Raw genomic sequence first — 27,150 nt, 5'->3', positions numbered from 1 at the left:
ATAGAGACACATGCACACACACACTTATCTTCAAAGACTCTTCAACAACTTGAAATACAAACTTTCATCTCCAAAACCAATGTTAGCAATAGCCCTCAAACATTGCACATGATCATGTTTTCACATAAAAGCTACTGCTGATGTTGCGGGATAATTTAACCGCTACTCTGATGACTGCAGCCAGATTTAGTTTGCTGTGACAGCTTATAACAGACTTTTCCGCCGCTTCTCCTCTATCCAGACTGCCATCTGCAAAGAGTTTAGGTTTTAAAGGCTGAAATGAAAGCTGCACTGGAAGAGAAGTACCTGAAATACTGTTAAGAAGAGAAGTACCTGAAATACTGTTAAAATAATACGTCATAAAACAGGTTCTCAAGTTGACTCTCAAACCCGTGAACTCCTGCTGAGGTCAGACTGACCCACTCAGATGAGATTTATAATAAAGTGAATAAAGCTTTACGCAAGAAACTCAGGACAATCCTAATATGCAAGATTAATCGTAGGTAATTGTGATATCAAGAAATAGTCGTTCCTGTTTTGTTCCCACAGTTAATATGTCCCTTTACTTATTAGCTCCAATTAGTTTCCATGGTCGCCAGCAGTGTCTTTAAGCCAGGCCGCTGATCTTCACTCAGCATTGCCTAGACTAAACTCGCCACCTTTCCTCCAGCACTGATGGCCTTGGCAGTTTTGTGTGTCTGTGCGGACATACGTACACATTCCCACACATGCACTTCTGCTCAAGAACCTCATGTAATTCTCAGCTCCATCATTTTCAGGTCTCAAAAGTAATTAAAGGGGATTTTTCATGGTTACTGCAGCAACTTCTGTCTATCTCTGCTGCCAATATGAATAGAATCTGTTCTTTTATTTCCTTAAATCATTATAAGTCTACCCTGGATTCAATTAGTCTTGAAGAGTTTATATAGGAACAGGAGAGGTTCTAGAACAAGGCTATAAATCTACAGACAAGTCCATGGTCAAATTCTAGCCTAAAATGTACACGTGCAGAGGCTCATGTTGAACTTGGGTGATATATTGATGCGATATAATAAAAAGGCCTCTAAAACCCTTAGTGGCAAAGAAAAGGTAAATAAGGAATTACCAACAAATCTTTCTCTTTAAAGATCACGGCAAATGGCAGGTTCAAAGAAGCACAGAAAGTTACGCTTCTTCATACAGAGCACAGTGAAGACTTGGAACTCCTCGCTGCAGGATGCGGTGGAATGAAAAAGATTACTTGTGTTTGGGCAAGTTAATGGAAAAAAAAAGTTACTCAAAGCAATTAAGTACAAATACAGAACTTCTGGTACAGGGAATGCCTGAACTGCCTGGAGAGGACCCTGGACAAGAATCATTCTGTGCTTGCCCTATTCTTACATGCTACCCCAAGCATCTACTATTTTCCACTAGTAGAGGATGCCAAGCCCAGTATACCCATGATTTAGTGTGGTACAGCTGTTCTTGCTTTCTTAAAGAATTTAGCCATTGGTAGTTTTGGGGCCTCATCATGGGTAGTATAAGAGAGATGAATTCCTTTTAAGAACTTCAGCCAAGATTTTTAAAGGTTGGCTCACAAATCCCTATTCAGGAACCTAAGTAAAAATGGTCTGATCAAAAGTATTGAGTATACAGCAGCTGCTACTGAAGTCAGCAGTTAATTTTATTTTTCTCCATTTGTGGGCATTCCAAAATCAGACATGGGCTCATGTAAAATTTGGGTGTCAAATCCCAAACTATATTCTGTGCAAAACTCTGCTCAGCTGCTTCCTAACCTGGTGTCACCTAAATTCCACAGAGGCATGGTCTTTTAAAAGCGTCCCCCTGGCACCTCTGTGCATTACCCCATGCTGAAAGCCCATGCCCAAGGCCAAACTTGATTCAGGAGCCAGGCATTCCTTCACTTCAGTGCTCTGAATTGCTTCATTGGGCTCTCAGAGTGCACCTACCAAACCTGGAGAGCTTTGAGTGGCATAGTTAAAGATCAACTCTTTCTTCTAAAACCTGGTCAGAATAAGAAGAAATAGATAACTTGTAGGACATGGAACCAAATACCCACTGGAGTAGCTTTCTCCTCACTGTGCCTGTTCAAACCGTTCATTTGAACATAATATTCCAACAACGACTATTCTCTTTTAAAAATATGATAAGGCTAATATGCAAAAAATACTGAAAGATTCAGTGAGTTACATACAGTGCAAGTACTGGGAAATGCATGATTCTGTATCCTAGAAGCGTGGATGCTAGTTCGGGTGTCCCAGAACAATTTCAATATTTTCTGGGGTAATGTATATAGGCACAAACATGTACTCTACTCTCTCAGTGTGAATCCATACTGAGGACTGCTTTAGAAATGCATTAAGAGTGCAGTTCTAGGCTCACGATTAACTGCCTGCGCATAGCTGTTGTAGGATGGAAGAGACTAGCCTTCTTCAGTTTTTAAAGGAAGCTCTCCTGCCCCCCTCCATCTTCCCTGCAACGGAATCAGATGGTATGGAAGATATACCCAACTACAATTTATCTCAGGTCTGCAATGCTAAAAATAGTTCCCCTGAGGGGTAACCAGAACAGAGGATAGAGTGCAGGTGAGAGAGACAAAAGTTCATAATTGACTCAATTCATTACAGGGCTTTACAATTTGTCAGATTGTTGTCATCGCTATCACTTGCCCCCAGAAGAAGATTAATGGTTGTAATGAACTTCAGTCCCAAATTTGTATTGCTTCACTTACATCCCCTCCCAAAATACTCATTCTCCTCGGTTACTGTGTCATCTGAGGTAGCTCCCTTATTAGTGGTTCCATAGCAATTCAGTACCAAGCAAGGCCACTGCAATAATGAAAAAAAGACATTTCTTATCCTAGCAGGAGAGCTGGTTAGATTTGTCATAGCTAAACTTTTTTAAAAACATCCCAAAATAAAAAAGAAGAAAAAAACCCCCAAAAATGAAAACCCCACATATTTGTCATGTCATGCTTAGGGAAAAAGAAAACAAAGCCAGCAAAAGTTTTTCCAAGCTAGAGCCTAATATGACGATTTAATACACTGAGAAGCTGTGGTTCTTCCCTTCTCAGCTGCCAGTTGGCCAGAAGTTCCAACTCTAACACAGTAAACAAGTGATCAGTGAGTCTGGGAAGAGCTCAACACACCAGACAGTTGGAAAACAGAGGCAAATAGAGGCAGGAAAATCAACAGACTTAACCAGTCAGCACAAGGTAGGTGATCCTATGTTCAGCAGTGGGGAAAGTGCTAAGGGGAGAGTATATATGGACTCTATAAGGCTTTAAAGTGTGAGAACTCAGCGAGCAATGTGCTCTCAGAACTTGTGCTGACTTCACATTTTTGGACAGAGTTCAGTTTCATTACTGAAAAAATTTGAGGTAAACCATCCAATACTTAACAAAAATTGAAAAAATGCCAGCAATTTAGAAGCCAGAATGTCTCATAGCTTTTAATGTTAATTATTAGTAAACTGATGACCAATGGTCATCTTTAAGTCCCTCCCTCTTACATAATTCTCATTCTCATCTTCACCTTTACTCAAAACTTCCAGCCTGAAAAACTTGCAATGAAAAAGAATGAAGGACTTGAATGACTCCTAGGTTAAACTCATCAAGATCAGTAAAACTTTCATTCTAAAGGCTCAGACTTACCATTTCCCTCTCTGAGTATGCCTCTAATGTTGCACATAGTCAAGGTACCACTTGCCTAAAAAAACAACTATGTTCATGATGTTGCTCTGAACAGAGCGTGGGAATACACATAGTTTAACATACAGATTCATTTTTTCCTAGCGAGTCAAGGAAGAAACAGCCCCTGTAGCCCTTTTATTTTTATAACAACAAAGCATCAGCAAATCCCATAACACTTTAGTAAAATATTTCATTTAACCCCTTTGTGATCTCATCTTAAACATAAAGATGAGAATATTTGGGAGCAGAAAGACCAGACACATTGCAGGACCAGCTATACCTCTGTATAGAAATTCTTATATGGTAGCAGAGACCTTTCAGTCTCACTTCTGTTCTCACTGAGAAAACAGGCCAATGTGCTTAGGTTGCCTCTTATATATAATTAACTTCAGAGTTGCACCTGTTGAGGCAATTAACCTCAAGGAAACTGGCACCTAACATAAGCACCTATGAGTAAAAGGGTAGGTTAATGCAACCGTAATAGCTGGCAGACTCACTCAAGGCCCTCTTGACCATAAATCTTGAGGTAGACATAACACCTAAGGGAAGCACATATAAGTCATAAAGTCATAATACAGCCCCAAGTTACCAAAAGAATGATAAGGCAGTATTCATCACATGGGAGAATGCATTTGCTGGAATCAAGTTTTCCTAGTGTTGTCTTGGGTGCCATTAGTATCTTCTCCTACACATGGGAATTACTTAAATGCCAATATCCATCCCTAAAATGTATGTGTAGACATGTATAGATAATATTGACATGTAGAATTAAAGATATATGCACATCTAAAATATATGTATGTATAGGATCATATGTATATAATTCTATATCTAAATTCTTGTTGCTGGCCCTAAATTAAGGATTATGATAGATTGAAAAACAAATACAAACATCATATAACAGTACGTTTATAAACATGACCGTTAGATAACAATTTAAATGTAGACGGCTACTTTAAGAAAAGAAAAAAAGGAAGTTCATGTGCTTATCCCACTGACCCAAACCACTTGTCATTCCCTTTCTAGGTGCCAAAATCCCAGAATGTCTTCATTCTACTGCCAAAACCTCTCGTTCATCTCCTGAAAACATCACATCTTGTGTCAGTAAAAAAAATTCATTGTAGAGAAAACTGAAAAAGTGACAGAGTAAAAACTGAAACGTAATATTGAAAAAGGCCAAGAGGGAATTGTTAACGTGGAGTGGAGAGTTGCTGGAAGACATCATGATTATTTTGCAGGTTAGAACAATCCCTCTGGATGTATAAAATGTCCGAAGAACAGGTGCAAGTCCTATATTGATGTTGACGGGGGTCTTCAGTGATAAAGACAGATGTCATTTCTTTCCAAGCAGAGCTAGTTTAGGCAGGTGTGAGTGATGCCATCTAAGGGGCCTAGTGAGCAGCAGATTGTTTGGCTGTATGGACTAGGTGCAATTGTGTTGTCCCAAGGATGAAGAAAGGATAGGCAAAATTCAGTGTTGGAGTAGTGACAGAAAGATTTGGGGGAGACGGGATGGAAAAAGTCATTGTACTTTGGAGAACAAGAAGGTATTAGTCAAATTTCAGGAAATCAAAAGAGGCTGAGGGCATTCAAGCTGGGCAGCAAGGAGATGGAGGGTCTTCAAAGAAGGGGAAAGGTTTTGGAGGGGTTAACAAAAGGTTTTAGGGGAACAGTTGCAGGAAAGGCATGCTAACAGGGTTTGATGCATTTCAGGGAGGTTTTCACAAAGGACAGAGTCTGAAAAAAGACATTGGGCTGCAGAGGCTGGTGCCTGTGGCATTTCTGAAAGGCTGTGGGTGAGAAAGATTCCTGACCCTTCTGACAGTCTGGCCCTCTCTGCACTGTTCAGTTTCTGTTCGATTCTTGTGGCACAGGAGGATCTTCACCCTCATGGCTTCCCCCTTCTCGGTACCCACAGCTCTCCCCCACTGCCCTTTAACACAGCAGTCACGCTCCCTGTCTCTACTTAGGCAGTCCCTTGGCACTTCCCAGAATATAACCTCTAAAGGGAAAGGGACACAGGAGAGAGGAAAGGGGCAGGATTGAAAGGGGCAAAATGGAAGTCTGGCTGGAAAAGCATTTGCTGCTCCTGACGCCACTGTTGGCCTGAGTAGCCCTTCAGCTCTTCTCTTTTTCCCTTCCCTTCTTTTTCCCTTCCCTTCCCTTCCCTTCCCTTCCCTTCCCTTCCCTTCCCTTCCCTTCCCTTCCCTTCCCTTCCCTTCCCTTCCCTTCCCTTCCCTTCCCTTCCCTTCCCTTCCCTTCCCTTCCCTTCCCTTCCCTTCCCTTCCCTTCCCTTCCCTTCCCTTCCCTTCCCTTCCCTTCCCTCCTCTCCTCTCCTCTCCTCTCCTCCCCTCTCCTCTCCTCTTCTTCTCTCTGTTCAAACAAAACCTACTACAGCAACAAAGGGAAACTCCCAAAAGATAGTCCCATCTGCTGTCCTTAGGCTGACACTTGCCCAAAACCTCCCCTTATGGCAAATATAATTATTATTTACTCTCAGTGGTAATTTTGGACACTGAATCTTTTCCAAGCTTGTGTCAGTGAAGTTGAATTTTAAAAGGACTGGAGCAGGAAGTTGTAATATCTGCCTGTCTGGTTTATTTTGTTTTTATTTGAATTCCACATTTGGTTGAAGGGAGGGAAAATATTTTTCCTCTTCCTTCGTTCTGGTATTGATCAGTGGGAAGGCGGAACCTGGTTAGTTAGCCTAGTATAAAAGGCAGAGCCATTCTTCCTTCTGTACCGTCCTGGAGAATTCGGAATATTTTTTATAGTTGGCTCATTCTCCTCCCAAGGCTGTACACGTGGTTCTAAAAAAAGGACAGAAATGCCCTTTTGCAACCAGTTTCGAAATTTGTTTGCATTCCACACTTTAATAAATCTGAGGCCTTTCTAGTATTTTCTTCAAACTGAATGCTATCAGAAAGTCACTTTTATACTGAAAAATCAGAATTTGTGACAGAATATGCAGCCTGACAACACTTGGCTCCGCAGAGGCAGCTGGGAGCTGCACGCCAGCTGCAGATGATGCAGCTTCAGAGGGCAGGTTCACATCCAGCACAAACCACTGGAAGTGACAATCCATCCTTTTCCCTTGCTCTGCCCCTCCCGGTTCTTGTTCCTGTTCACTCCTTTACATAAACATTAGCTGACCGCTTTCTGTTTTTTCAAATGGCTGAATTTCAGTCAGGTTTAGTCAGACCATAGAGCTATGAAAGTGTTAGTGCTGACACAAGAAAGGGCACAGAAACATACTGCCAAGGGAGAGAAGAAAAAATACATCACCTTTGGGAGACAGTCTCATCTTAAATGGTCTTAGGCTGATCTTCAAATCAAATATTGGAACCCACACAAACTCCACATGAGTCAGACTGGAGAACCATCATCTACCGAAGGATGGGACTAGGGAAAGAAAGTGCTCTGCTAATGGGTAATTGTGCTACTACAGGAGATGAGACCTGTTCCTGAGATGCTGAATTACCTCAAAAGGCAATCATCAGAAAGCAAGCATATTTTTCAGGCACTAGCCCAGGTGTTATTTAAACCTGTCTCATCGACAATAAAGAAGTTTTCAGTGGAGTTGAGTTTGATTTCCTCATAGCAATAGACTTAGACTGAGGTTAGCGTCTCTACCATATTTGTTTGAGAGACGTGAGGAGGCTGACCTTTCCTGTCAGGAAGATAGCCTGACATGGGAACCCCATAAATAACCTTGGCTTGTGCTGGAGATGTGTTCTGCCAAAGAGTGCCCTTTTGAAGTTGTCTTCTTTGGGTCTCAAGAAGGCCAAGATGGTATTTTCCAGATAAATGTATACAGAGGTTTTTAAACTTGCTGTAAGGGCTTGTAAGCCTGACTACACCCACTATGTGCTATCATGACTTTGCTTCATGGGTGGTAAAATGTTCTACCTGAACTTGCTGAGAAGAAAACGAAATTATGTTTTATAAATATATAAATATACACATACCATCTTTTATTGTGTTTGAGATTTTCCCTTTTAGTTGAGAGTCTCTGAGCAAAAGAAAAAAGCTTTTGACCTGTAGTCTTTCCAGATCCAGAAGCAGCTGAGAGCGTGAACTGAGCTTTGTACTTTTACAGCCTGGCCCTGCAGTTGGGACCAAGCAGACAAATCATTTCACTGAAATGAATCACGCTTACCCTTCTACAAAATATCCTTTCACGGAAATGAATCCACAGCTAAGTATTAAGACAGCAGTACCTGAATCATACGTAGTAATGGGATAGTTGATCAATAGCTGTGTCACAGCGCTAGTGATAAAGACATGCTAACAAACCATGAGTTGCAGCTAATTGCAGATCTCCATCCCTGCCTGTCTCACACGCTGATGTAAAAGCCCAACAAGTGAAAGTACTGGAGTTTGTTGACTATTTTAGAAGTAGTTTGAGCTAAAGATCTGCTCTGCTCTTTTGTGATCTTTCTTTCACTTAAAAAAATCAAGAGAGAGGTGTTTGATCACTAAGTGACAGTAGTAGTTGGCATATCACTGATCATTTTTAACAATAAACATTTCCACTTGGGGTGAGTTACCTATTAAAATAAAAATTGGTCGTTTTTATTAGGACAGCATAGTTTCCTGCAGATTTTTTTGCCATTGGAGTGTTATTCCTGAAATTAGCACAACCTAAGGCAGCTTGTGTTAACTCTTTCTTATGCTAAACAGCCCTTGTTAGTTTAACAGAACAAAAGCTTTGATTGTAAGTGCAAATATGTGTGAGAATCCAGAGTCAAAGCACATTGGTGGCTTTTTTCTGAATGACTTGCTTTGGTGCAAGTTTCCAAATAAAGATTTAATTGCACCCACTTGCATCAATTACAATATCAAAGCGCAGAAGTTATAAAAACAGAAGGTGCATACACAATGGCTATTTCACAGTCTGTTTTGAGAACAGATTAAACACAGTTATAATGATCATTTCTTCAAAAGAATTTAGAGATTATCAGAAACAGAACAGACTGTGGATTTTAATTGAAAACTCAGTCCGAATTCATTGTATCCCTCCACCTCAGCCTGGTCTCCTTCACAGCATTCAACAGAATAGTTAATGAGTGGTTTTAACAGGGGGAGATTTGAAACCAAAGGATAAATAGGGTTGCAGTACCCAGTTCTTATTATTGCAGTGCCTGCGGTACCTTTGGGTGATCTCATTTCCTGCAGTTACCCTTTGACGTAATAACACTTAGCACCTGTACGTATAACTTAGCAATTCATTCTAACAACCCAGACACTCTTCACAGGCCACTTGGATTTGAAAATAACTATCTGTACAATTCCAAGGAGAAATCTGACTCCCATATACTTGAAAGTCCTTTGTAATTCTGAAATTTCAGTATCTCTCTCAAGAGAATAATTAAAAAACAGAAAGGCAAAAAGAACAGAGCATCTTTTTATATTTTGAATATTAATAATCACAAAGACCTTTGTTTAGACCATAGAAATTTCCTGGAAAGTGTTCTGATACGGATTGTACAATAAAGAACATATTAAAAACAAGTGATACAAATAATACTTTGGAGAAACATAGGCCTAAATTTGAACCTCACCTAGGCAAATTAAAAATGATTATTTAATACAGGTCCATAGTTATTAGATCAAGATATGAACATATGTAAGTTCCACTACATATTGAAGTCAGGAATATTGAAAAATGTGGAGAAAGTTGACTGACAGAAAGGATTCCTTTATGAATATAATGTATTGATTAGGTCATTTCATCTTTTGTATGCAAAGATTGCACTTTCTGAGGTTCTTTATTTCCACAAGCAGAATGACATTACAGACCTTCCAGGCAAGGTCCTTCATATACTGGGTTTTCTGAAGATTGTTTCACTGAAGTTTAATTCTGGTCATTTTGCCAAAGCAGCAGTCACTGTTGAAAGTGCTTCCCATCCCAACTTAAGCTTCAGGTCTTGTCCACAGGGTGAGATCTGGACCACTTTGGCTCTTCCTAAACACATGCATGTGTTAAGGAATGTCTGGGGTGCATCAAGAAGAGTGTGGCCAGCAGGTGGAGGGAGGTCATCCTCCCCCTCTACTCTGCCTTGGTGAGGCTGCACCTGGAGTACTGTGTCCAGTTCTGGGCTCCCCGGTTCAAGAAGGACAGGGAACTGCTGGAGAAGGCGCAGCAAAGGGCTACAAAGATGATTAGGGGACTGGAACACCTCTCTTATGAAGAAAGACAGGGATTTGGGTCTCCAGTCTGGAAAAAAGATGGCTGAGGGGGGACCTTATCAACACTTCTAAATACTTAAAGGGTGGGTGTCAGGAGGATGGGGCCAGGCTCTTTTCAGTGGTGCCCGGGGACAGGACAAGAGGTAATGGGCACAAACTTGAGCATAGGAAGTTCCACCTAAACATGAGGAGGAACTTCTTTACTTGGAGGGTGGCAGAGCACTGGCACAGGCTGCCGAGAGAGGTGGTGGAGTCTCCGTCTCTGGAGATATTCAAAACCTGCCTGGACGCATTCCTGTGCAACCTGCTCTAGGTGACCCTGCTCTGGCAGGGGGTTGGACTAGATGATCTCCAGAGGTCCCTTCCAACCCTATGATTCTGTGATTCTGTGATTCTATGATTCTATATGGTCTCTTGATTGTCCCCACTTCTGGATCAGGGCACACCACTGCTTTGCTGTCATAGTCCCTTCAGCTGCTTAGAAAACCTCTGCTGGCCTGGGACCCCACTACTGGGACACCCCAGTTGTATGAATGCACATGACGTCCCCCTGTATCCATATAGCACTTGCATCGTGTTTGCCTCTGCAAAGAATCTGTCCCAACGTTTTAGGAGAGTGAAAAAAAACCTTTTGGAAAAAATCACTGCCTCCTAAATTTACTGGGTTTTTTACTCTCCTAAAACTTAAAGCTGAATTCTAACAGTGGTTTAAATCATTGCAAATTTCTCTGAGGGGATTAAGCATTTTAATCATACTGACATGAAAAATATCCGGTGATATATCCATTGCATAATCGAAAATAAAAATGAAAATCTTCTAAAAATATTAGCTAATTTAGAGTATCAAGGACACCGGGTAAGGACATTGAAGGATTAGCAATCGCAGCCAAAGATAGCTAGGCAGCCAGTTCAAACACATTACAAAACCTTTCTAAAAAGTAGAAAACCGCTGGGGCTTTACATCAGATCATATTTCCGCGCAGCTCTATCACTGTCTTTTTGTACATTGCAAGAAGTCTCGGAGACAAATTTAGCAATCACCTACATGTCAGGCAAGTTCAAGTGCTGGCCTGACAGGAGCTGTGATGGACGTCCTCTCTGCCGTCCCTGCGGAGCCACTTCGCATCCTCTGCCGGGATGAGCCGGTGGCTCTGGCACAGCAGCAGCGCGGGCTGCGTGTGGGGAGATCATCCACATCCCACCACAAATGGTACTGCAGGGGAGACAGGCAGAAAACCCTCTCATCTGCGTAGGGTTGGAACTGTGACATATTTTGTTCATGATAGACTTATCCCCGGCCACTAGCAGCAGCTCTCGGGTTTCAGGCATAAAAAAACCCCCACATCTCTCTGTATACTCCTAATTCACCTACTGTCACAAAGCGGAAGCACGCAAGGTGCCGTGGATGACATGGGCCATGATGACACCTAGCAATTTCTCCCAACTTCGGTGCACGGCAGGGAAGCTAAGTGGGTCTCAGATGCAGGAATGGTGTGTCTGTCACACTGGTGTCCCCCCTTCAGGGTCAATGAGCAAGCAAGTGCCTTATATCTAAGCATTACCACTGAGATCACAGCTTCTAATCGTTTCCCTCCACTTCCATACTCTCCACAAAGCATCTCACTATTGTTTTCCTTGTTTTGGATGCATATGTTTCAGCCTTGAAATAATAAACAGACACCGGGAGAAGGATACACTGGTTTAGAGAGGACATGATTCAGTAACTCAGAAACCTTTGAAGAAAAGAGCAGAATTTCCATGAAATTGTCTATTTGTTTTAATTACCCAGTATTCTGGGGCCAAGATGTTTCGAAGTCAAATGACTATAATAAGCCTTTAAAATCTATATTTGGATAGGTAAACAAATAGCGCTGAGGATTGCTGTTGCCTCCGCCTTGTAAGGGATGAGCAAGTGGCTTCCAGGAGATGTGCAGCCACTCACTCAGGCAAGTCAGTGGCTCTGGTGAGCCACCAGTGTAAATGAAAAGCGGGGACAAGAACTAGCTCTGGGAAAGACTCTGGCATAGACGCGTTACACAGTTTACACCCGCACATTTCCAGAAACAGCAGTGAAAACTGTGTCTGTCAACCCCCCAAGTAATGCTTGATTTCGTCTTTAAAACATATAACTAATGAAACTTGAAGGAAAAGTATCTGAATTAATAAAGGCTGTTGGCAGAAGAGGGAGAACATTTTTGGGCTGTGGCAGAATAGAAATAAGCATAGAGACATTTTGCTAACCAAAGAGTGCAGCTAACCTCAGGGGCAAAAGAGTGAGGTGCTACACTTCAAAAATGCGTTGTAGAGGTTTTCCCATTTTACACATACGGGGACAAGCCCAGCAGGACAATGCTGGTGTGCGGCCAGGAGATTTACTCTGAATTCGCACCAGCGCCACACAGCAGAATTAGCATCGCAGTCTCTGGGGAACAGCTCCCTTTTGGTCAAAGTATTTTACAGATAGGTTGCCAGGAACTGGAATCCAGTGGAAACAGCAGTTCCCAAACTAGGACTCACCCTCTGGGAAAGACGGGGGGAGTAGGAGAGGTACTGGCAGGGCTGCAAGCTGAGATGAGCGGCTGTAATCCTGAATGCTGGATGCTGGATGAGTTGGGGAGGAAAGGGGGAGAGAAAGGTCACGAACGGTAGAGTTCACTTGGGAGAGGGGCACGGGAAAAATAGTTTGGGAAATGCTGTGGCAGAAGCCTATTTTTTTTTTTTTCTTTTCAAATCCCTTCTTTTCCATTGTTGCTTCCTTGAACAAAAGCAGCCCATGCAAAGACAAAGGCTTAAATCTAAAAGGCCTGACACATATTTCCTCATCTCAGTATCAAATATCTCCTGCGATATTTGCAATTCTTATACCATAAATAGAAATGCTTGAACGCAGAGCTCATTTCCTGGTTTCTCAGAAAATGACATCCTCTTCCTACTTGCCAGTTTCCCACATCTCTCCGTGCTGAGCGCTGGTGGCCTGCCTTTCCCCACCATTGTAGTGGTTGTTCTCTTTTTCCAGCAGCCACAGCCTCACATTCGGTAACCTTTGCCCTTCCATTCGACCGGAGCCAAAATGCCACCTTTAGAAAACTAACGTACCAGAGAAAATGGAAGTATGAAGCTGGGCAACCCAACATGCTGTTGTCTTACCCTGTTTGTCACTGAGGTTTGTTTTCTGGAATTCACCTGTGGATTTTAAATTCAGGAAAGATTTTCTAAAGGAACTGGAGCATCTGAAGATTTGGGATCTCCTTACCAGCACAGCCCGCTTTAAAACTGAACCTCTCCCAACGTGGCAAATTTGAGGCAGAACAAACATTTACTGAAAAAGAATAGTACTTTACCTGCAGGCTTCTTTGAAGTCTTGTTGTCATTACTAGAAATTTCATTGAACTATCTTGCCATCCCCCAAATCAGCTTTCTGCTGGCACGAGAGAGCTTCACCTTCTTTTTGATCCTACAAGTGAAGCCATGTGGAAATGATTGAGAGTGACGTCACGAGTTCAGCATTATGATTTAAATTTGGGATCAAGCAGGAGGAGGGGAAAAAAATTACACGCATCCATGATTACTGTGTTTGGGTCATTCAGATGCAGGCTTAAAAAAATAAGGTCTTGTCTCAGTGAATATGAAAAGTACCATGGGATCTTTTAATAGGAACTATTACTTGCCCTCATATGTATATATCCAAAACTTTGGCCTCTTCCCCAGTCTTTCATTGTTTATGTGACTTTTTGATCACTGTTATCAGTACCAGAGGTTAACTGTGTTTTGATTGTGCTGTATGTAAATAAGTTTTAGACCTTTCAAAAGGAGAAGCATGTGTTTCCATAAGCTCCAGGCCCTTTCTGTCCTCTCACGTTGGGCACCCAGAGCATGAAACACCCCAAGCCACTGAGTTTAAAACACTCATCCACGATTATTACTAATTATAGTAAAATTCAGGTAAGTGTCTGGAAGGTGACTTTTTTAGAAAGGACATTTACATACAGAAAAAGTTGAATAAGTAAATCAAGGGTCAGAGAAAACAGCTTGCAGGGAGAAACTTAAGGAGTTCTATCTGCTTAGTTCATTACAAAGAACACTTAAAAGAGGACTGGTCAATTTTTGGTTAGGAATCCCCCAGGAAGAAAGCTCCCCAGTCCCCAGCAGAATCAGGAGCAGTGCTGGAGGGTGGTGCGGGAAGTGAATTGGCAAGGTGCTTCACACGTGTTTTCTGAGCTGAAGCAATTCACCAAGGGAGCTCACTACTGAGAAACTACAATCTCCTCATGTCCCAAAGAACACAAGGGGCCCCTTTTAAGAGACTTGCATTAGCCAGTCTCGAATTCTGCTGTACGCTGTACGCTCAGTTCAGAGGAAGTTGGGAAGAAGGTGATACACAGGATTGTTAGTTCACGTCAAATTGTATAAATCTAGAAAGGTCTTAGGATTTTTTTTCTTCTTCTTTTTTTTTTTTTTTTTTTTAAAACCAGTGGTCATTGAAATGGGAAGAAGAGTTTTCCTGTAACAGTTTTATGACAGTGTGAGCAGTGAGGGTTGAGGACAGAACAGGGCATGAGAGAACATCCAGAAGCATTATAGCAGGCACAAAAGTGACCTGGGATCTACACAGAGAATTCAATTCTTTGGCCTTTCAAGCGAGAGAGTAGATATATATGTTTTCTTAAATGGAGGTAGATATCTTTTGGCACTAACGAATAATGTTCATCTCTAACCTCTGATTCAACACTAAGCTCATACGAAAAGTATATAAATATTTCGCTGTATGTGAATACCTACATTCATATCCACTCTCTGACTTGCGGTATTCATTAAATCTCCCTTGTAGCGCGCGCACACACACACACACAACCAACAAATAAATGAATGAGAGAACTTTCATCCCGAAGCCTCATTTCAATGTTTAAGCTTTTCCTTGCTCCTCCAGGGATATTCATGTCAATGTCTTAATAAGGCAAAACCAGCCTTTTCCATGCCTGAAAACACGTGCTCAAACTTGGGAAACCGTGCATGAAGTGGGATAGGAGTTGTATGTTTTCTCAGAGGGAAAAAGTGGAGAAGTTCTCTACGGTGCAGCACAAGCCTCAGTCCACAGTTAAATTTAACAAAAGCATCGCCATGATTGGCTCAAGTAAACAAAAAAAACCCCATTACCCAAAATCACAAAATGATTGTATGACTTTGGAAATACCTGTTGTACTAATTCACAGCTGATATTGTTGCTACTGTGGAGAAGCTTCCTCAGAGTTTTCTGCTATAGAGCACAAGATGTTGCCAACTCCAAAGGTGATTCGTAGTTAAGATTTTTGTTAATCCATCTGACTGCAAGTGTTCACCAAGTAGTCCTTTAACTTGAGCATTAAAGAAAAACCTAATCTGAGATGTGGTCATTATGAAAGCAGTGCTTCCAAATGGAGTCATTTGGGAAGAGTTATACAATAAGCACAAGTTTTAAAAAAAAAAAAAGACATCTATTATACATCATATATAAAAATAACATGTTTGCATTAATCTCACACTCTAGTAAATATGAAAGATCACATGCAAATTTATTTTCAGAAAAAATTCGTGATTTACAGAAGGAAGATGAGGTTAATAATGATTATAATGTTTAAATGATTATAAATATCACTGGATTTATTTATCTGATAATTGAATACATTCTCTTTATAAATTGCTCTCCATGGTGTAAAATGGCAAAGAGCCATGGCTTACCACGGAGGTGAATATCTGTCCTCATACTGTAAGCACGGCTTTCATATTATGGTGTTAAATATAATTTGCTGAGTGAAACTCACTTGAAACCCTGAGTTTACTGTCTAAGCAAAGACCTGCAGGGAATTACTGAAGGAGAGATGAAACTGCTTCATCCACCCAAGAATTTCCAGGTGAGGGCTGAGAACTGGCAGCACAGGCAGCTGCCCTGGGCAGCATCCTGCAGGGAGAAACTACAGCGGGTCCATGCTTCATCTGCCCAGCTCACAGTCCTATGTAGGAGTTAAGATCACTTTCTTTGTGGTCTTGGGCTAATATGTTGAATTACTTTCACCACCTGCTTGGCATAATGTGCTGGATTCCCCATTCATTATTCCAACAACCTCAGATACAAACAGCAACTGTGGGAAGAGGCTGTTTCCAGCAGACGTGGAGAGTTAGGTAGCTGCAGGCAGTCATAGGGTAGCATCTTAGCAAGCTGCAGCTAAATCCTCACTGCTGAAGGCATTAAAATTCTAGCTATATCCAGCTTCCCTGCAAGATATTCATGATGGTGGAACACAGCTGGGGAGAACACAATGCACATCTCCCCTTTCCAGGCACCTCTTGGTACCCTTAGTTAGAGGGATGACAACCTGTCAGCCCTCAGGGCCAAAAACTGTCTGGATGATGAGGTTCCTTATTGTTCTTTGCTAAGCAAATGCAAACATTTGCCTTGATGGAGTTGCAGTATCTTTTCAGTGGGCACTTCCGTACAGCTTCAGCCCAACCCAGAGTATACACTATGTGCTGTTGCTTCAGCACAATGAGAAGTGCTTCTAAATCACCACAATGGCACCCAAGTTTCCTTCCTCGCCACCAGTTTTCTTCCACATCTACCCTGGCTTTCCTAAGCTTCCCAGACCATATGGCTTTGATGGACCCGCCCAGTCATAAATCCCACCAGTTCCCAGGCTGTAGCCCCTGAACCTAACTGCTGTAGCAGTTTAATTTGAGCCATATACTTTCTGGGACAGCAATTCCGTACTTATTTAAAGCGATCCAGTGAAAAGGAACTCTCTGAACTTAGACACTGACTTCAATGAGGATTTTGTCTGCGTATGCACAGCAGAACTGAGCTATTAACTGCTGATAAAGGACTGGCTCTTTGAAATATGTTTTGTACTTTGATGTTTTTTTTAAGAAGGAAGTTAGAAGAAGTTAAAAGAACATTTAGAGTCAATGATCAAGTATTCAAAGAACTTAGAAGTTCTCAAATTAAGGTGTCATTTAGTAAGGCATGGGTCACATACAAGTTTAAGACTATAGTTGGGCGTATGCAAGAGAATCCTGAAGTTTCTCATATTATCGTCATTCTGGCTGAAGCCTGAGATGGATTGGCTTTGGTTTCAGTGGCTCAAAGGCCAAATTGGCCTGAGATTTTATGTGGTTTGAACTGCTTTGGTAACATCTACCTGTTTTTTTGACCATTTTTTGAAAAAAGGAAAATTGAAAAACTGACAACGCTTTGATGTTCCCCAGCAGAAGTCTGGGTTCCCAGCTTCTTGAAGATTTGGGTTCCCAGCTTCTTGAATAAAATGAAGCAGGATATCACGCCCTTTGTAGACCAGCTACTAAGGGACGGAGAAGTCAAATATACTCTTATGGTTATTTATTTCCTAGTGAGGGGTGGAATGTTCATAACTATACCATTTTTAAAATCGCTCTTCTATTTCTAAGCTATCCCAGTGTCCTTTGACTCCTATAAGTCTCATTCATCTACAAGCATGTTTTGCATGCTTATTCCTGCCTCTTTCAAAATCTGTAGCTTTCTATATTAGTTAGGTTGTTTCTTCCTCTTTCTCCTTTGTTTTATGGCAAACAATATGTTAAATTCATACGCAATCTTTTTTCCAGTCTAGTAAATATCAAGTAATGTCAGGGGAGACCGGTACCTCTCTTGCAGCTCTGGGAAGGTATGCAATTGACCCAGCTGACATATCAGAGCTGTGTGAGGATGGAGCATGTTCAGTGCACTGGAATTTTTTGCAACTCTGCAATTTTCAAATATATATATATTTCAGCCTGTTGTAGACAGATTTTCAAAAGGTTGTCAAGGAATAATACATTTTTATTCTCTGTTGCCAAGTTTTTAGTCTCTTATTGGGAATATTCAGTTTTCTATAAACGATTGAACATCCAAGCCAATGCAAGACTGGTTTTATAACCCCAATGGTTATCACATTTCTCTAGTCTATTGTTCATATCCCTGTTTCAAATTGGACAGCATAGCAATTTTTAATCTGGTGTTCCAGATTTCAGGTAAACGATGTAACCAGCAGGCTTTTCTCACATTTCCATGAAAACAACTCCAGGAGATCATTTGTTTGTTCCAATGTCAATCAAGCAAATTTTCACTTCTTGGCCACACGTAGCCTTGAAAAGTGTGCCTTCTATAAATACAGCTGGTACAGACCAATATTAATAGAAATAGTTTGAAATAATTCTTATCATTTTACTAGAAGGAACAGTCTTTACTCCTTAAATGTCTGAAGATCTAAATTAAAATCCTTGTTTCACAAACACTTGTATATCTGGGGCTTTCATCTGCTCCTGTTCAGTACTTTTTTTTTAAATTTTTTTTTGCACTGCTGCACACATCAAGCTTCAAGTTCATTATAGAAGATTGGTATGCTATATCATAAAACAACAAAACACTATATACTACAGCCATCTGTGTCTGTTCCATGATAAACAGGAGGAGGTTTTTAACCAAGACCTTTGTAATTCAGAGGAAATTCTCAGCTGAAAACATGATTAATCTCCTGATGCTCTGCTGATGACATAAAGAATAACAGAGAATGACCCAGCCTCTCTTCTCTTTTGGACACATACAGATGCCTCCTGGGATGCTCTGCTAGTCGCCCCATTTCCCCCCCTGCATTTAGCCTCCTGCGTAAGAGGGAAATCAAGAGCAATGATTGCCTGAGAAACGATCGCACTATGTGTGGTGTCACCATCACTACGCACTTCGAGGCCAGGCCGACTGAGGTCTTACAGCCTCTGAGTTTGTCAGATGACATCAAGCACACAAAGTAGCAGGCATCTGCAAGAGGAACCTATTAGTCCTGCTTAACTTATTTGAAGTGAAACTCTCTAAATGATGAGGAAAGGAGGAAGGAGGTAAAGGGAGAGGGGGAAAATGAATGTTTCCCGTATCAGTTTTACCATTTGTTTCATAAAAAGATGTTAAAGCACAAGTCACTTACTTTTACCATTTTTGTACCACACATTCTTTGGGGGAAACACTGTGAAACCTAGAAGCTTTTGGGAATAATATAGCATAATCTGGAGAAAAGTGTATGTGTTTATGCTGTGTTTTGCAACTGACCACTAATTCCCTAAATTAGTTTGTAGTTAACTCTCTCTTTGTGTAAGTGTGTAATGGGCTGCTGAGTCAAATATTTTACTGACTTCAATTTGTGATATGTATGCTAGTCAAATGCTGTGGTGATGTGCATTAAATGAGTTGCAAAGCGATGATTGACTTATGCCGTCTTCCCAATGGAGAGCTAATAAAAAACTTTATACCTTACAAACCATCATAACTCTGTATATACCACATGAAATAAGGTATTAAAATGTTTTAGAGAGCTTTAAAAATTTTATTGGTACTTTTTTGGTATTGCTCCACCTATAAAACTGGACTTCCCTAATTAGTAAGGACCTAGGCTCAGGGAAAAAAAATAAAATGTCTGGGAAATATTGGACCCTTTAATTTTTAAATACTCCATCTACAGTAGGTTTTGCTGTCATACGGTTAATGAAGTATGCTTAGACCAACTGGTCATCCATCCTAGGCAGAACATTCATACAGATTAGTCGGTACATTCATTTGGGGTTTCTGATTTAATTTCAAAGTGAGTTAAGTTCTTGGTTTGGAGGAATTATTTTATTCTTGTCAGGATCTTGCTGCTCATTAAAAAATGACTGTGTGCAGAAGAATGATTAGCTATTCTATACATCATAACAGTATCCAGCCAAAGTGTTCCTAGCTGCAAACGGATGGGTCAGCAATGCTCTTGTCAGAAAACATTTCTCATGAAAGGAAGCAGTTGGACATTCCAACTAATTTAAAACTCACGGAGGAGCATATGAATCCTATGTCCCAGAAAAATCAGGCAGTCATATTTTTTGCAAATGCTGTCTCTCTGGTAGTCTGTCTGATGGACATGTGCTTGAACACAGCATTTGAGCCCAGCACACTTCCAAATGAGGCCTGGAGCCATAGGTGTCTGTGACGATCTGCAGTTTAACCCTTCCTCGCAGTTGACTTTTTCTGCCTTGGTTAAGTACCCAACTTGCAATTTCTTAAACTGTACTGGGGACTTAGTTATGCTTACCCTAATACACAAAACTTGTGATCCTGGAGACCTCCATAAAACAGCTTCTGCTTTGGAGATACATGAGTGGAGTGAGGAGAGGGCAAACAGTGGTGCTAGACCCCGCTGAGGGGTTGCAGCTGACTGGGGTGAAGCTGTTGAACAGTGGGGAAAGCGTAGCTGGGGCCCATTCCCACTGCAACGCCGTGGCCCCACTGGAGCCTTGTTGTAGAAGTTTCTCTTGGCTCTGACCCCAAAAAGCTCTGTCTTCATTGTGGTTTTTTCACATACCGATAATACAATTTACATTACTGTCCCATAATGGTGTTTTACCACTATCAGTTTAAAGAAATGTATCTTCCTCTCTTCACTGAATCAGCTAGCTGCCACAGTCTCAGGAACAACTACTCAGTTTCTTCTTTCCTTCTGCCTCTAGGTTATTTTCTTTGGCTAAATTCAGGGGAATGGGAAAAGGCGCAGGGTACCCTTTCTGCTTTCCTCTGCAGACAGCGGCAGATGACTTGTGACAGCTGCCTCTGCACCTACTCCTCACCCATTTTTTGGGCTGAGATGTTACAGAAACTCTGAAGTGTCACCCAGATTTCCCAATATTGTGCCATCTGAAAGGCATCCAGGCAAACGCTGAGGATGATTTCTTGCTTAGGATACCACTGCAGTACAAACCATCCCAGGAAAAGCCACTAGGACAGTGGGAGCAGGACTTTAAACAGGCTCATCAGAGGCTACATCTGCACTACAGCTGGAGGTTCGACTGCAGAATACCAAATAAGTTTAAAGTCGCTGGTGAGAGGGGGATGGTACTTACCGCAGCAACGAGACAGCAGGACTTTGCCTATTTAGTTGCTGTCAGCGATGCTCCACTGTTATCAGGACCTGAGATTAACTCTAGCTCTAATATATGTACGTACCTCTGATTGCAACGTGGACAGTAAGTAAATGGCAGGGCCTGAGAGTGATTTAGCGCTAGTTTACTGCTCTCTGCATATCTCTGTAGGAAAAGGAAACCAGCAAGTTTTCTGTGGAGACTATGGTGGAAGGTGGTCAGATTTTCCACCCACTAGATCTATGAAGGATATTTAGCCTATTTTACCTGAAACTGTCTAATTTAACCCTTAAGATCCCACAGTATTTTACCTCTCCTTGTAAATCTTTCTAATAACTAAAAATCAGAGCTTGGCAAGAAGCACCGCATGATCGCTTTGTGCGTAACTGATAGTATAAGAGCATAAACAAAGCATTTTTAATTGTGACTGAAATACCCATATGTATTTTTAAGATTTGGTGACTAGGCCATATGGATTTCAATATAATCCCTCTATCTGGGACTTTACACTTCAGTTGCTGCTTATCCAATAGACATTTGTGGGACATAAATATGATTTGAAACATCTGCATCACACTTGTGGACTGTCAGCTGGACACCTACACTTTTCTGCACGCAGTTCATAAGTTTTGCCCTGCAGCCTATTCCAGGGACCATCTTTAAGTCAGGAGGTGAAAAGAAGAGTATGGTAGCTTCAAAAAGATATAGGAGTAGCTGGCTGCCTTAGTCCATAGCGGAACAAGAAGCGTATCACACAATTCTTTAAAAACAGAAGTATCCGTTGCTCAAATAAACACTCACATCCTGTCTGCAAGACAAATCAAAATTTCCTTTTGCTTTGTCCCAGATCCAAATTACTCATCTTTTTGACAAAAGACATGTTATTATTGAAGTATAAGCATTCCCAACACAGTGGCAGATTTTCTAAGAGGCTTTTTTCAGGTCAAGGAAGCTGGGCAGAGTGTTGCATGGTGGTACTTCTCCGCCCCCAGCCCACGTTCCAGCTGTGGTTTCACACGCTAAGCTGGCATCCTCCTGCTTGCTCTCCTTTGCCCTGCTCCTTCCACGGGCTGTCGCTCTGCCTCTTTCCTTCCTCATCTCTTGCCTTCCTCCCACACTTGCCTCATGGCAGAGTCCATTAGCTGAGAGATTTAACTCACCAAAACCAGAAGAGAATTGCCCACGCCTTTGCTCCCCTTCCCGTCCGCGTGGGGAGCTGAGCTGGCTCATGGAAGAGAGTGCCAAAATAAAGCGGCAGGATAACATGGTGGGGAGTAGGCAAGCGGAGAGACTTGCAAAAGAGGAGCAGGACCTTCCTCCTTGCTAGTGGTGAGAAGTTTTTACCTAACTCCACACCTTCAGGTCTGTCTCCGTCAGATGCGGCAACCATGATGGAATCATGCCCCTGCTGGATTTTACATACCTTATACTGCAGTTCATTAACCAAGACAAGATTTCAGTTTCAACAAGTAGCTGCTAACTATAGCTACGCTCTGAGTGCCCAGGAGGCAAAAAAAATTTTCCTTTTTTCAGCCTTCCCTCTACAGTTATTAGGTATTTCACAGTGGGTCCATGAAGTAATAATAGTATCTAGACAAAACATCATAGATTTTTAAGTGCACTTTATGCCAACCTTCCATTCTAAGTTTCCTCAACATGCGAAGCCTTTTTAGCTGCTTAGCTGCCAGTATCACAGGCAGCTAACAGAATCATAGGCTTCACATAGCATGTGATGAACTTACCATTACCTCCCATTTGTAACTCTGGAAATTTGAAATGACCCACCATCATTGTTCAACACCATTTGGGAAGCCAGTGCACAGCAGACTTACGTAATTAACCAAGTCTGTGGTAAAAGAGGAAATCTAAGCCTGTGTCATCTAAAATTTAACTGCACAAGTCCAGAGGGCAAAAGTGTAGATACAGATTACAAGGTATATATTCATAAATTCCAAACCTAACCCTAAGCCATAGTTACCCCTGCTCTTGCGAAATATAAACCAAGAATGATTATGATTTTTGTTATCTTCCTTGCAGGCTATGAGGTACTTTGAGAAAGAAAGTAGTGAACTAAACAAAATAATTTTATTCCACTGAAAATGCACCATACAGTGCCACAGATACTTACTAGGAGAAAATACCAAATGGAGAAAAATTAATTTAGATTTTTTTTCTACTGGAATTTCTTTGAGGAGTGTAAAAAGATTGCCACTTAACAACTCTCGGTTGTAAAAATATGATGGATTAAAGTTTGATAGTCAGCTGCACAGTGACTTCAGCCCTTTTTGGGTAGGCCGGCAGTCCATAAATAGGATGCATAAATGCTTAGGCACCCCAGTATCTCCAGGTATCCTCTGATTCTGTCTGAAGGACCCATTTCATGCAAGATTGCCTTTCCTACATTAGACAAACTTACTGTGTTTCCACAGCTCAGAGTTCTGGTTTTCAAGGCCGTTGGATATTTGGTGATCCTGTCGACATCTCTGGCTCTTGAGCTCGTCACCACATCTTACTCCCATTGTGGAGCTGTCAGAATGTCTCTGACCCTCTGTCGAGTAACTCAGAGGAACCACAGGCTAAGTGGGTAGCACTGACAGACATGCATTGATGTGGATCTTGCTGGCAAAGTTAAGAACTATTTTTGGCTTTTCATTTTTAATATCCACAAATCAGCAAGAAGTGAACTGGAAAGCGAATAGCCTTCTCCAGTAACATTAAGAGGTTATACTCCTTAAAATGTTTTCTTTTTTGGAAATGTGAGTACATACAGTTGGATGACTTAGCTCATAACGCCCCATATGTTAGCTCAAAGTTGAGAGCATCAGTAAAACCATTGTCCATTAAAACTAAGTGCTTTCTTGCTTTCTTTTGGCATCTGTCCTACAATAAAGTACCTTACCTTGAAATAATCTCCCTTTTACTCATGGGGATCGCCACATTGCCTGGAAGGATGGAGTCACTCAGCAGGGGAGAAAGCGGTACCAAAGCCTATGGCCAGCTTAAGCATATTTGTATATTTGCATATTCAGACAGAGAAAGGAATGGAAAGCATTCCCCCGCCCCCTCCCTTTTCGTTGGCTGTCATTTTGAGCATGGATAGAGGTAGGATGAGGTTAAAAGTTCAGGAAAGAGAGCGAACACAGAACAACATCCTATGTAACTGCAACAAGGGGCTTAAACCCCTTCCCACGTATTGCCACATGCAGTACTCACCGCAAGTAGTCCCCTATACTGTCTGGCCGTGATTATAGTTCATGTCTCAGCCAGGAGCAGGGTATGACAGTCCCAAGCCCGGGCAGGCGACTGTGCTTTCAGCACGCTTTGCTGGATGGATGGGACCTGGCATTTCCAATTAGGGCACTCACACAATGCAGCGGCCAGGCGGTGGCATTGCCATGCAGCCCAGCTCCTCGGCGCAGGCTCCCTCCGGCAGCCCCGCTCCGCTGGCACCACAGCACCGAGGTAAGGATTGTGCTCCCTGCCCTATATTTGGGTGCAATAGCCACGAGAAAATTTATGTTTATTTTCTGTACATGCTGTCCTCCTCACAGGGCAGTGCGGATGGGAATTTCTGTACAGCACTGTACTGAAAGGATGAGGAAGGGCTGCTGGCTTCTCCCAGGCTTGTGAGCTGCCATCAGAAAGCAGCACTTCAAAATGGAAGGGGCAAAGTAAGACCCCATCATCCGACAGCAAGCAGACTGCCCAGGGAGGCAGGGAGATGCCTGCCTGGAGAAGAAGCAGGTGTTTGACAGTGCTTGTAGTAAAGGGATCTGCTTTGACTTTCTTTGGGGTAGACTCATCCCTTATTCTGATATGGCCAGAATAGATTTAATAACGCTCATCAAAAACGACAAATGATTCACGCAGCAAATTTTGTTTGTGGCTGAATGACATTGAAACACAGGATTAGACAGATTAGCTTGCCCCAGATTTGCTAGCCTTGAGTTTTCTAAGGTTAGAAATAAAACAATTAGCATACATTGACAGCAAGGCAGGCCAGAGCATGGACTCTGTGTATTTCTGAGTTTCACCAGTCCCCTTTCCAACAGCACAAACAATAACCCCAGAGACCCTTGCCTTTTATTTCTGCTTAATCTGTATGGGAGGGAATCATTTTTGACTCCAGTTGTTGTTGGGGATTTGTATGGTATCTTAATTCACTGGCTGAATCCAGTCTTTATCTCAAAACTACCCACGGTAGTATGTAGCTACTGCCACTCAAAGCCTTCTTGCAGCTATCGAGAAAACTGCTCTGGGCTCATGAATGTCACCGGCTTTGTGGATAACTGTGAGGAATCTCATATTCTAGAGAAATCTTAAAAACAATTTGATCAGTTTCATCTCCCACCTGCAACCTGCCACATTTTAGTGGGCACTTTCTCTGTTACACTGATCCCCAACTTCTTTACCACAGTAGGGAATCTGCCAGCATTTTTTTTTAGTCAATATTATTGAGGTTTTTGTTCATCGATAAGAGGAGATTTGCTGTACCGAAATAACAACAGAAAGCTTCTAACAGGTGCTGTGATAATTGTTCCTTCTAGCAAAGATCTAATTCATATGATAATCTGTCATCGTCTGGCATTTCATCCTAACTGAGTTTTAATGCTATATTGATCTCAGCTTCCATAATTGGTCTCTTCAAATAGTTCATTTTCTTTTTCTCAGAGAAAGGGGAATTGCAGGTTTTGTTTCTTTTAGCCTCTTTTACTTACTGGTATATGGTGCCATGGAATTAAATTTTGTATAACTTTTTTTTTTTTTAAGCAGAATCTACATTTATAGAGCCTAAATAAAATATAGTCAACTTACATTTGATCTTGAAATCCTTATGTAAGCCAAGATTTCTTACTTGAGAAAAGAAATTATAACTAACAAAATTCAATGGTCGTGATTTGCCTATCTTTAAAAAGCAATGATTTGATTACTTACACAAAGGGTGTCACTCCTCATAATACCTCAGCTGGAAAAAAAAAAAAAGATGAAGATTTGTCAATTAAAAAAAAAGAAAAAGAGATGCTTGCAGGCTTTTGTGAATATCTTTCTGAACTGTTGTATTCTAACCTATATAAATCAGCAGCCACAGATGCAGTAGCTAATCTAACAAAGACGTATGGTGCTCTGTGACCCTCATCATCCCTGTGCATCTAAAAACAGAACTCAGAACTATAAGGTTACTGCGAATGTGGAAAATGGCAGGCAGTCAGCTCTTTCATCAGACTTAGCAAAATCGTAAGGATAACAGAAAAGTAAAAACATGGAACCAGTTCTTTGCACGGGGATGGGGGAGAGGGGAGAATTTTAGGTCATCTAACAGCTAATGTAAACTACAGGGTGGATTCCTTCCAGAGCTAAGCTTGTGATTACATTAATCATACGCACTAGGGCTAATGCTATACATTACACTTCCAGGATTTCAATAGCGGGTTAGAGCTATAAAGGAGAGAAACAGTCCCCAATATTGGGCACACCATTAATAGAAATAAAGAACAGGAAAATAATTGCTGAAACAGCTAGTCGGCTGAATGCTGAGGAAATAGTGAGTGAGCAATTATCAGTTTATAATCGATGTGACCATTACCCTCTTCTATAGTCTCTTTTTGAGCACATCTTTTGCACCTGGCACTTCAGCCAAACAGCAGCTGAAAGAGGACTCTGTAACATGTCCATAATAGACTGCTCCCCTGCCTTCAGGAGCAAGTGGCCGTTTCAATGGCTGCAGATGTTAATGTAAGAATGGACACTGCTAGGTACCATTCTCTAGTCGGAATGCCGGAGCCCTTGTAGTCAACAGCTTGAGCTCTTTAATTCATGATACAGTCTTTATGCTAAAAGGTGTCAAGGAAACACTGATAGCTTCTGCTTCGGATGTTCTCAGCAGACTGTGCAAATGATGTGTTGGCTTAGAAGGCCACATGGATGTCCTATATTTGCTTACAGTAAAGACCTTCATTGTATTTTTCTGATGCCGTCTGCCTAACTCGATATGCATGTCAGCTGTGTAGCTTGCTGAATTCTGAACACAGAAAAAAACCCCAACTATGTTATAACTGTTTTTCATTAAACTGCTAAATGGAATACTAAAAGGTAGCTTAAAATCAGGTGCGTTTAATAAAACTGTATTTGAATTGGCACACGTATGGGTCCCATGTGTTTTTCAGTTTGCTGGTGTTGCAAGTTTATCATCTGTATTACCTATGCTTAAATGTTACTTCATTCCAATAAAAACAGGCATCATTTACAATTTCTATCAAACATTGCTAAGTCAGTCCATGACCAGATTCGTTAGCCAACTGTTTGAGGCAGCATAGCACACCGTTGAATTTGGTGTATCTTGGAAAGTG

At 41.5% G+C, this 27,150-nt stretch overlaps 1 protein-coding gene across 2 annotated transcripts in view; it reads right to left on the bottom strand.

Annotated features, from left to right (window-relative positions):
- Positions 1 to 24,110, bottom strand: part of SULF1 (sulfatase 1) — a 154,522-nt gene extending 130,412 nt beyond the window's left edge. For both annotated transcript variants that reach the window (XM_074577243.1, XM_074577237.1), the window contains exons 1-2: positions 24,017 to 24,110; positions 13,225 to 13,337 (exon numbers count right to left, since the gene is read on the bottom strand). The gene's annotated coding sequence lies outside the window, so the exon portion shown is untranslated. The remainder of the gene's footprint in view (positions 1 to 13,224; positions 13,338 to 24,016) is intronic.
- Positions 24,111 to 27,150: the final 3,040 nt, after the last annotated feature.

The sequence above is a fragment of the Larus michahellis genome, chromosome 2, assembly GCF_964199755.1.
Source record: "Larus michahellis chromosome 2, bLarMic1.1, whole genome shotgun sequence".
Lineage (NCBI taxonomy): Eukaryota > Metazoa > Chordata > Aves > Charadriiformes > Laridae > Larus > Larus michahellis.
This window is presented reverse-complemented; position numbering and strand designations above follow the sequence as displayed.